The 12,311-nt window shown below is 42.1% G+C and overlaps 1 protein-coding gene across 2 annotated transcripts in view; it reads right to left on the reverse strand.

Moving 5' to 3' along the window:
• Positions 1–11,119, reverse strand: part of LOC126190883 (V-type proton ATPase 116 kDa subunit a 1) — a 704,052-nt gene extending 692,933 nt beyond the window's left edge. For both annotated transcript variants that reach the window (XM_049931488.1, XM_049931487.1), the window contains exon 1: positions 10,983–11,119. The gene's annotated coding sequence lies outside the window, so the exon portion shown is untranslated. The remainder of the gene's footprint in view (positions 1–10,982) is intronic.
• Between the last annotated feature and the right edge of the window lie 1,192 nt (positions 11,120–12,311).

The raw sequence follows: 12,311 nt of genomic DNA on the forward strand, positions 1-12,311 counted from the left end.
AGTCGGCATAACCTTTCCGGCCAAATGAATGGTCTTCGCCTTTTTTTGGTGCAGATTCTCCCTTGGTAACCAATTGTTTACATTGCTGTTTGGTCTCAGGAGTATAGTAATGTATCCATGTTTCATACACAGTGACGAAACGCCGCTTAAAGTCCTGCGGATTCTTCCTGAACAGCTGCAAACCATACTTTCAACACTTCACACGATTCCGTTTTTGGTCAACCGTGAGCAATCGCAGAACCCATCTTGCGGATAGCTTTCTCATGTCCAAATGTTTATGCAAAATATTATGTTCCCGTTCATTCGAAATGCCCACAGCACTAGCAATCTCTCGCACCTTAACTCTTCTGTCATCCATCACCATGTCATCTATTTTATGAATAATTTATGGAGACGTAACCTCCACAGGGCGTCCAGAACGTTCAGCATCACTTGTGCCCATATGGCAACTCAGAAAATTTTGAAACCACTTACAAACTGTTCTAATCGAAGGTAAAGAGTCACCGTAATGTTTATCAAACTTCTCTTTAGTCTCCTAATGCATTTTTCCTTTCATAAAGTAATGTTTAATCAACACACGAAATTCTTTTTCGCCCATTTTTTGACAATCACTCGACTTCCTCGATTCACAAGAATGCCAAACACAAAGAAATAGACCAATATGGCCGAAACTTGGTGTGCTTTCTTTCCAAAGATGCTACAAACTAAACATGACCTCGATAAGCGCCGGTGGTGCCATCTCTCGGACTTTGCACGGACTTCTCAAACGCTCCTCGTACAGGGGAAAAATAAATTCCAGATGGAAACCCGTATCCGAAACAGTTATCCACCGAGGCATCACATTTATAGCAGACAAGAGCTTCCCGCGCAGGAGCTAGCTCCAACCACGTCACTGGCGGCTGTGGCAATCATTCGCGATCAGTGAATAACAAACAACGTTGTGACACGTTCCGACTACGGTGCGCCAGCGTACAAAACCAGGTTGGCTGCCGAAGGGTGGCCTAGTGCAGGCGCCAGTACCGGTTGCTTCGACGCTCTATAAGCGTAGTTGGATGACATTTCCGGACACTCCATCCTCGATTTTTTCCCTAGACACACCATGCTCTACAGCCCCACAAGCTTGTCGAAACATTTCTGGGACCCCGAGTTTGAAAAGCTTAACACAATATGACAAGCATTACAGTTGCAAACCATGTGTGTCTTGAGGCACCATTAACTAAAAGCGCGCAAATTAACCAGACTATATTCATCCAGTACACGAGAATGGGAGCACTTAGCTACTTCCGACAAACTTACACGAGAATGAGAGCACTTAGCTACTTCCGACAAACTTCAAACATAAATTCAAACCCTTTGTAAACTTTCTCTCGCTTAAACGCTTAACGTCAAAAGTTTAAGACAGTAACTCTTGCAACGGAAGTTCTGGCACAATGTATGTAATTTAGGTGTTATGGAGACCACTGACCGAGTAGGATCAGTGTTGAGTCGTCGACATTCACACACGAGTCATATTGTGTTCCAGCTGGCATAATGTAAATGTACATGTGTTTATGCACTACTGGCCATTAAAATTGCTACACCACGAAGATGACGTGCTACAGACGCGAAATTTAACCGACAGGAAGAAGATGCTGTGATATGCAAATGATTAGCTTGTTGCGATGCCTCGTGTAAGGAGGAGAAATGCGTACCATCCCGTTTCCGACTATGATAAAGGTCGGATTGTAGCCTATCGCGATTACGGTTTATCGTATCGCGACACTGCTGCTCGCGTTGGTCGAGATCCAATGACTGTTAGCAGAATATGGAATCGGTGGGTTCAGGAGGGTAATACGGAACGCCGTGCTGAATCTCAACGGCCTCGTATCACTAGCAGTAGAGATGACAAGCGTCTTATCCGCATGGCTGTAACGGATCGTGCAGCCACGTTTCGATCCCTGAGTCAACGGATGGGGACGTTTTTAAGACAACAACCATCTGCACGAACAGTTCGACGGCGTTTGCAGCAGCATGGAATATCAGGTCCGAGGCCGTGGCTGCGGTTGCCCTTGACGCTGCATCACACACAGGAGCGCCTGCGATGGTGTACTCAACGACGAACCTGGGTGCACGAATGGCAAAACGTCATTTTTTCGGCTGAATCCAGGTTATGTTTACAGCATCATGATGGTCGCATCTGTGTTTGGCGACATCGCGCTGAATGTTCGATTACTGCCGTGGCCAGCACATTCTCCAGATCTCTCACCAATTGAAAACGCCTGGTCAATGGTAGCCGAGCAATTGGCTCGTCACAATACGCCAGTCACTACTCTTGATGAAGTGTGGTATCGTGTTGAAGCTGCATGGGCAGCTGTATGTGTACACGCCATCCAAGCTCTGACTCAATGCCCAGGCGTATGAAGGCCGTTATTACGGCCAGAGGTGGTTGTTCTGCGTACTGATTTCTCGGGATCTATGCACCCAAACTGCGTGAAATTGTAATCACATGTCAGTTCTAGCATAATATATTTGACCAATGAATACGCGTCTATCATCTGCATTTCTTCTTGGTGTAGCAATTTTAATGGCCAGTAGAGTATGTATGTGTGTGTGTGTGTGTAAGGGGGTGGGGGGGGAGGAGGATCCAGTCTTTACTTGAAATTACTAGGAGAGCTAGTCATTCTGCATGCACACAACAAACTGTGGTAAGAGTTACATAGTGCCCTGCCCTACCTTGTATTTTTACATTTGGTATATGATAAGCAAAGCTGTCCTCACCTCGAGGATTGACCAGTACCCTACTAGGCAATGTCCTAGCAAACTGAACATTATAACCTTGCAGCGTTTAGACTTTATATTACCGTGTTCTAACGTTCTGTCTGCATTGTTAACGTTAAGTACAATAGTGTTGAAAACTATGTATGTAGTTATTACGGTGTCTATCTGTAGACTGGATTGATACAACCTACTTCCACTTGAACCTGCTTTCTGTATTGTTAGGTCTCCCTGTTCATTGCTTACCCTGCTTACTTTCCTCCATTACTAAACTGACGATTCCTTGATGTCTCATAACATGTTCTACCAACGCATTCCTTCTTTTAGTACAGTTCTGTAACACATTTCTTTTTAGAGTTGCATGCTTCAATCGGTAAAAACGGAACCCTTCCAGAATCGTTATGTTGCCCGTCCATCTGTCGGTCCGACTGTTCAAAACCCTTCTTCTCAGCAACAAATAGACGGGTCAAGTTGAAATGTACGTCACATACTGAGGTCTATTGTCCCTTGGCTGAGTACAAAATTGAAGCTTCTAAGTCACTGCAGCCAAAAGATCCATGTACGTCATATAATTTGATACTCGCAAACTCTCTCATCAAAACCTACACAGTACTTCCCGTTGGCCTAGAATCATAAAATTTTGCAAAAGGCAACGTTTCACAGTGGAACCAAATGAAATCCCGGAAAACTGTAAATTTGTAATTATATCAATCGAAACAAAATCTTTTTGTCATTGCTCATCGGACATTCTGTCTCTTCGTAGTCTGGTAAGACCCCTTATTCTAACAAGGGAACCTCCCCATCGCACCCCCCTCAGATTTAGTTATAAGTTGGCACAGTGGATAGGCCTTGAAAAACTGAACACAGATCAATCGAGAAAACAGGAAGAAGTTGTGTGGAACTATGAAAAAAATAAGCAAAATATACAAACTGAGTAGTCCATGCGCAGGATATGTCACACAACGATAGTGTAAGCCTACGAGCGCCGTGGTCCCGTGGTTAGCGTGAGCAGCTGCCGAACGTAAGGTCCTTGGTTCAAATCTTCCCTCGTGTGAAAATTTTACTTTCTTTATTTTCGCAAAGTTGTGATCTGTCCGTTCATTGACGTCTCTGTTCACTGTAATGAGTTTAGTGTCTGTTTTGCGACCGCACCGCAAAACCGTGCGATTAGTAGACGAAAGGACGTGCCTCTCCAATGGGAACCGAAAACATTTGATCGCAAGGTCATAGGTCAACCGATTCTTCCACAGGAAAACACTTCCGATATATTATATACGACACTGGTGACGGTAGTGCGTCACATGACAGGAATATGTTGTCGATCCACCTAACTTGTACACTTGGCATATAGGTATAAAGTTTCTTCATCCTTGCCCGATTTAGGTTTTCTTGTGGATTTGATAATCACTCACAAAAAAGTGATGAAAACGTAAGAGTTTGTCACATAAAATGCAACAAATGAATGCAAGAGTTTCACAGTCGCTCAGTTTTCCCTGTGCTCTGTCTAAACATATGTTTTTAACGTTTTCAAATTTTTCCGTGTATAGACCGTCGAATCCTGCATATGTCCAAGCAAATCTGAACATGTCCTGGAAATGTGGAGAGCGAAGTTGATTATGTGTGAGTGCCTGAACATTGATGATCGTCTGAAAATAAAAAATTAAACTTTTCAGTCGAGGGAAGACTTGAACCAAGGACCTCTCGTTCCGCAGCTGCTCACGCTAACCACGAGACCACAACGCCCCTGAGCGTACACTATCCTTGATGTTGCATATCTTGCACATGGACTACTCAGTTTGTATATTTTGCTTATTTTTTTCATAGTTCCACACAACTTCTTCCTGTTTTCTCGATTGATCTGTGTTAAGTGTTTTAAGGCCTATCCACTGTGCCAACTTATAACTAAATCTGAGGGGGGTGCGATGGGGAGGTTCCCTTGTAAGGAATAGGCTGAGTATCAAGTTGAAATTAGGCCACATACTGAGATCTCTGGGCCCTTTGCGGTATAACAAACGTTAATTTATACGTCAATGCGATCAAAAGATTGGCCCATTAACGTCACATACTTTGATACTCTCACTCATAAAAACCGACGGGTTACCTCCTCTTGATCTAAATGACATTTGTCAAGAAGTAAGGTTTCACAGTACAAGTAATGGGAAAAATCCGATAATAGTTAACTTCTAATTATATCACAAAAAGTAAGTCTTGTCATTTGTTGTCCGACGTAAAACTTGAACTTAAAAAAAAAAGATCAGGCGTTCTGAATTTAGGCTGACTGGGTCGGCGGAATGGTGAAGGTCAAACATCAGGCAAGGAATGACTTTATTGTTCAAATCACACGTTTCAAAGTTTATCTACATCATCAGATATCCAGGAGCGATTATTGGTTACAGGCATGGCATTTCAAGTTGTGTGTGAAACTCCATATCTACGTGAAGTAATCGCTTCTAGATATCTGATGATGGCTTAATTCCCATAAATCCCTTGCCTGATGTTTGACTTTTACCACTGCGACTCTGTCAGCCTGAATGGAGACCTACTGACAATTATAAAAATAGTCGCCAGCCTCCTTCATGACTATGTCACATTTATATTACTAAAATTAAAACATTGCCGAGAAACTTTGAATCCCTGAGGTCAGTATCCCGCCAGTATTAAAAACTAACGGGTGAAAGTGGTGGAGATTCTCCTCAAATGCCCGAATGGCTGAAATGTCTACATACATAATTAAGTTTGTACGGAACCCTCAGTGCGCTAGTCCTATTCGCATCTGGCCAGTTTTTTTCCCTTGTAGTACCTCTTCATTAGTTACTCGATTTTCCCACTTAATTTTCAGAATTCTCCTGAAGCACCAAATTACGAAAGCCTCTATTCTCTTATTTTATGAACTATTTATCACCCACGTTTTACTACCGTACAAGGCAACACTAACGACAAATACCTCTAGAAGAGCATGCCAACATTATTTAAATTTATAACTGTTGTTAAGATATTTCTATTTCCCAGAAATGCTTTTCTGTTGTTGTCGGTCTGCATTTGATATCCTCTCTATTTGGACCATCAATGTTTCTGTTGGCGAAAAAGCAAAACTCGTCTGCTACTCTGAGTGTCTCGTATGTTCAAATGTGTGTGAATTCCTAAGGGACCTAACTGCTAAGGTCATCGGTCCCCAGACTTCTACACTACTTAAACTTATTGCTAAGAACAACACACACACATCCATGCCCAAGGGAGGACTCGAACCTCTGGCGGGAGGGGCCGCGCAATCCGTGACATGGCGCCTCAAACCGCACGGCCACTCCGCGCGGCTGAGTGTCTCATTACCTAATGTAATTGCCAGGCATCGCCTTTTTTAATTCGACTACATTCAATTACCCTTGTTTTACTTCTGCTGATGTTCATCTTCTAATCTGTTTTTAAGACATCACCCATTATGTTCAACTGCTCTTGTACCCAGACACATACAGTGAATGTAGGTCATTTCGTGCCTGATGATTATTTGTGAATATCGAAACTGATAACAATAATAATCGTTTTTCGTAGCAGTTGATGGTGGCACATATGAGTTTCGACAATTTTACATAAATGTCATACATTAAAAGTAGTCTACTGTTATAGACAGCCTCCTAAATTCAGCCAAGGAAAACCAAAGTAACTTCTCGTCGATATCGAGGTCATTAGAGAGCGGAAATTCACCTTGATTCAGGGCGCCCAACAACGTAGTTGTCAGCATACCTTGTAGCTTCGGATGGGCAGATGGATTAATTAAATAAGAGCGTATGTTTTTGGAGAGGAAACGTCTTTATGGCGCAACTAGACAAAAGGAAGGGGTATGTAAGAAAATGAAACACCTACAGCCGTCCTTATGACGTCATTTATTGTATGCCTACTGGCTTCGATGCATCAGTGCACCATATTCATGCCTTAAGGGGAGCCGGAGGTGCCTATGCTGCCCATGTTAAAATCACTAAGTTTGAGGAACATTTATGAATAAACTACCAAATAGAAAAATTTGAATTTTTTTTACATATAGAGTGGTTTAGTATTGCAGTTATGACAGAGGGATTTTGGAGTATCTTTTCTAGTTTCCTTCCAATTATTTTTTTTATTAATGACCCAATTTTTTTTACAAATAATTGCTTTATAATTAAACTGAAATGAAACTACTGAACATATAGCCAAATGGCTGTGTTACAATGTAAGTTTGACAACTAGGAGTGCTGTATAAAAATTTCATCTCTCTAGCTTGAATGGATTTTCAAAAAATGTTCCTTATATTCGAAAAATTCTAATTTATGGGAAATGGCTATCAAAGTTTCTCAATACATTCCTGCTCTATAGGATGGATTATCAGGGTCTTCTTCTTCATCCTCCAAAAGCTTCCTCTTCTGCCTTCTTTTCTGGCCTGTTGTTCCATCATACTTCATATGCCTTTCTCTTCTTTCTGCTCCTCTTATCCTTTCTCTGTCAATATTTCTTAGTGCTCGTACAGTGTTCACCCCAGCTGTAAATCCTAATGCCTTCAGAACTTCACACTTCACACTGTTCCCTTGGTTGTAGGTTGCTATTGCATCATAAATGCCGAAGTGCAGTGTTTTTATGCTTACAAACACCCTTTTAGGAATCGCTTTCCAAATCAAATTGTTTACGCTCTCATTAGGATTTTGCGTCTTTCCGTGTAGTCATTTGTGTAACAATTCTGGCTGTGCTAAGTCATGAAAAATTGGTTTTATTGCATTTATCACAGCAGCTGGCAAACCATGTTTGTGATCATAGTCCTTTTTTGGATTATATTTGCACCAGGAATCTTTTGGGCACAGACTGTGTTGAGGGTATTCATTGGAAGAGGCAGTATGAAGGAACAATGTCCACACTGCTTTTCGCATGTCACTAACATTACTAGTATTTTGCCTTATAGCATACCCATAGTATCTCTGTAGGCGTTCAATCACCTCATCAGTAAGCCTGCCTCTCCCTCCTATTGTCTTTCCATCACTGAGCTTACTTGAACCCAAAGTTTGTTTGAGCCTTCAAAGCCGTGCACCCATACGCTTTTGCACATGCCCAATGCATTCCAACTTTTCAACTACAAATTCATTTCCATATGGTTTCAGTTCCTCTATAGCCTTGAAACCTTTGGAGTCACCATCCCCAAGGTAGTATTTGCTAAAAGATGTCACAGGGCTATGGCCGGCCATGTGTTGCTTAGCAGAAGAACGCACTGTTTCAGTAATTGTAGTATCGCAACTTGGTATTAGTGTAAATTTTCTTTTCCCTACGTTCTTCCTCTTCTTATATACACGGTTACTAAAACGTGGCATCGTAACCATAACAACGCTTTACACAAGAAGTATATACTACCAACAACAGGCGCAACACTGAACAATTCGAAACTGTAAACAGCAAAGAGACGATGTTCCGCGCTCTTAGCGCTTCATTTGTCACAGAAAACAATGTAGCCAACCCTTGCACACTTGCTGTATGCGTAACATAAGGCGCTGTATACATAACAGGCCGAGAAAATCCCAAGCAGTTCGCCAGGATGTCACGAGAGGGTGTTAGATGTATTCAGCGGCCACCCATTTCCTCTGCAGTCGTGGGGGAAAATGGTAATAACTCCACTTCTAGGGCGAGTAGAACAATAATTCAAAGTTTACATTAAAGAGGAATGTTCCAATTAATTTTCGGTAGCAAAAAAAATCGTAATTTTTTGGATTTGACCACCTCCGGCTCCCCTTAACTGATGCCGAAAGGGTTAAAACCATCCGTATACATGATGTGTCAAAGGCCAACATCTATAACTGGTTTTCGCAGATTACCTGTAACCGCAATTTTGTCTCTCAGACGATGTATTATCAAGTTGATGATTGGAGAGAGAATATTGCGGTTACAGATAATCTGCGAAAACCAGTTATAGATGTTGGCCTCTGATACACAGTGTATACGGATGGTGTTAACCCTCTCGGCGTCACCTAAGGCCTGAGGGTGGTGCACTGAAGCACCAAATCTTGTAGCCATACAATAAACGACATCGGAAGGACGGCTGTAGGTGTTTCATTTTCTTACATAAGTGAACGGCCAAAGTCCCGCAGACCTCCAATCACAAGGATGGACGTACAAAAAGAAGCGGTAGGTTGACAAAACATATTCTGAGATGAAGGAATACTTATTTTGGTAATGGAAGGAGGTGGCTGGGGTTGGGGAAATTGCGGGAGGAGACCATGGCTTGAACGTAGAGAGCACGTTCAACTGGATGTGGAGTGTCGAGTAGTTACGGAGACAGGAAAAAAATCTGTACAGGGTAGACTAACATAGGGAACGGCAGGAAACTACTTGTGGCACTGGTGATCATTAATATTACAACAATTACTACTATTAAAAATGACCGGCTTCTCGCTAAAAAAAATAAAAAAATAAAACTAGGGTGAAATCGCCTCCGCTCGGTCCCCCGCCCCCTCTTGGCACACGGCCTGTAGGTGACAGCAGATGTCATGAACCTTGGGTTGGCGTCTTTGACAGCGAAAAAGGTGTTAGTGAAAGTATCTGTCCAAAACGCGTACTCGCAACAACAAGAGAAAATGGGAGACTTTAAAATGTTTATATTTTTCACGTAAGAAGTGTATACGAGCGGTAAGTCTTGCACACTTCTCTAAACGCTCTTGGGAAGATATGTATCTCTCGTAGTGTATTTCCCCCTTATTTCTAAGTGGCGCCTCGAGTCATTTGCTGACTACCTAAGATCGCTGTAACACGAAACAGTTTTCATACAGATACACATCAGCGGATTTTCGAAGACCTTTGGCAGAGTCATTGTTTACAAGCGAGAGGAAAGACATAGGAAACTGCTGTCGCCCGAAGTGATGGTGAGTAGAACGTGAAAAAACTCAGTAACGTCAAACGATTGTGTGATCCTTGATTATTGTGAACACGGGTCACAAAACTTGAAAATTTTTGCAGCTGCTTTTAGGTCACTTAAATAATATTCTACGTCATGCGCTGTTTAAATCTCGCTGGTTCTTGTATCTTTCTAAACTTCAGCGACACCATCTCCATTTCAAGCACTGTATAAAGTGAGACGTAACTTATGACACTGCCGTCGCAAGACAAACATGAGAGTTCTAAATATGACAGTTAATGTGGTGCAACATTTTTGTTTCGTGTATCTAGTATGGTGTACAGTGTCGTTATGGAAGTGAAGATCAGCGACGCCGAACTTTTTCGAATGACGGAACCTTTACTAAACAATTATCGCGTCACGAATTATTAAAGAGGCTGTAGCATTACGTCGATCTTATAACAAAGCTTGCTGAACACTGCAAGTGTATCATCACCGCAAAGAGAAAAATCTTTGTACGAGGCATCTCAATTTCTTGCTATATCTTAAGTAATGTGATTTACACACACACATACACACACACACACACAATTGCGCGCGCTCTGTGTTCGCGAACGCCAAATTTCCTTGGAACAGTTAAAGGCCGCCAATATCGCGCGCAAACCATCTGATTGCAACAAATTATTTACTGTCCACGAATGAGTGACTTACATCTAGCAAACCGTGAACAGCTCTTGATCCTTGTTCTTAGACGTACTATTTACGGTTCCGAACAACTTGCACGTGTCTGCTATCTTATACTCTCAGCGGTAAAGCTTGTCTTCAGAATGTATACATCTGTCTGTCAACGTCCTAAAGTAGTATGTGTGCGCTGATTTTAGATGTACGTGTGAGAACAGCCCCGCCAGTGCGAAACCAAACATTCGAGCAGCTTTATGTGAAACTGATGTTGCAAATGTTAACACACAAGTCTCACCAAATCAGAGAAAACTCGTAGTTTTGTCTCCTAATTGCTTTGCGGCGGTCATCCGGCGTGCAGCTGACGAAGATGCTTAAGCTTCTGCTCTGCTTAAATAGTAAAAACCTTTACACGGTAGTGTTTTGGAGCAGTTACGAAGTAAGAGTATTTTCCTTTAATTTAACAACAAAACTATGACGAACGAGCCTTGCGCTATGTTATCTCTTATATCCCAATAACAGTGCTTTGAATAAAATTTGGAATATCTTTGTCGATTCTTATAAACTACAAAGCAAATATTTGAATGTATCACTGCCATAAGCTGAATGTACGTGCTGAGCAATATTTTCAAACACTTTTACGGTACTGTGCTATCCGCATCTTCGCTGTGACTCGTATACAATTGCAATTGACATTAAGAAGTTCACTCACCTGTGTTGTACTGTAATAGAGACAGGTGGCAGCGGCTCTTTTAATCACGGTCTGATGACAAATGCAGTAACGGAGCAAAATATAAACACAACAGAACACACGCGGCGTACGCACGTGGCCAAACGTCTAGCACCGTACCCACATCACAACTGAGGACCCCGCGCTCCAGCTGTTTACACCCTTGGCCGCCGCAGCGCCACAGTCGCCCAACTGCCTTTCGCGTCTAGCGCTGCGCGCCTACCGGCAACAAGTGGAACCACATTCACCACCGGGCACCGAAGGTCGCGTCTCAACGGTCAGCTTGTGTCCCTTGTTCCAAGGAAAAAAATTTCCGCTGTTCTCACAATTTACATTGAAACTTTTTGCAGTGGCGTAAAGTCTTCCCAGAGCTCTTATGAAAGTAGTGTGCAAACTGGCAACTTTATGCAATTGTATTTCTTTCTCTGAGTTCACAATACATACGAAGAATGAAGAGAACGTGTGTCAAATTCATTATAGAACGTTAAGATGAAATTGAATATAGCTACTGTAAACGCTAAATCTTCTTTTTTGGGATGATAACTGCAACAACTTTTTTAGCTGCAGAATAACGTAGCCTTATGCAATTTTGTCATATGATGACATGTTGGAGACTGTGGCTGTTTTTGAAGACAAATGTTGATGGTGTCAGGACAGCAACCAGCCACAAATTTACTTTGAGTTCCTTTATTCAAAGGAAACCGTTACCGGTTTCGAATCGTTGCGATTCATCATCAGACGGTTTACATGCTTTCTTTCTGACATTTGGTTAATCTATAAAATCTATAAAAAACCAACCAAATGTCAGAAAGAAAGCATGTAAACGGTTTCCTTTGAATAAAGGAACTCAAAGTAAATTTGTGGCTGGTTGCTGTCCTGACACCATCAACATAACGTAGCCTGCTTGTACTCTTCCTATGAGCACAATCGTCAATTATCCGAAACAAGTCATAATATCCTATATTTACACGCAGCCGTACATCTACATCTACATGACTACTCTGCGATTTACATTTAAGTGCTTGGCAGAGGGTTCGTCGAACCACAATCATACTATCTCTCTACCGTTCCACTCCCGAACAGCGCGCGGGAAAAACGAACACCTAAACCTTTCTGTTCGAGCTCTGATTTCTCTTATTTTATTTTGATGATCATTCCTACCCATGTAGGTTGGGCTCAACAAAATATTTTCGCATTCGGAAGCTGATTCAGCGCCTCTGGCAGACCTGAGAAAGATGAGTCCCACCTCCCACTCTTTCTCCCCAAAAGTACATTAGCGCAATATCTTACGCAGATACAGCACATTTTGTA

This window comes from Schistocerca cancellata, chromosome 6 (assembly GCF_023864275.1).
Source record: "Schistocerca cancellata isolate TAMUIC-IGC-003103 chromosome 6, iqSchCanc2.1, whole genome shotgun sequence".
NCBI classification, from domain to species: Eukaryota; Metazoa; Arthropoda; class Insecta; order Orthoptera; family Acrididae; genus Schistocerca; species Schistocerca cancellata.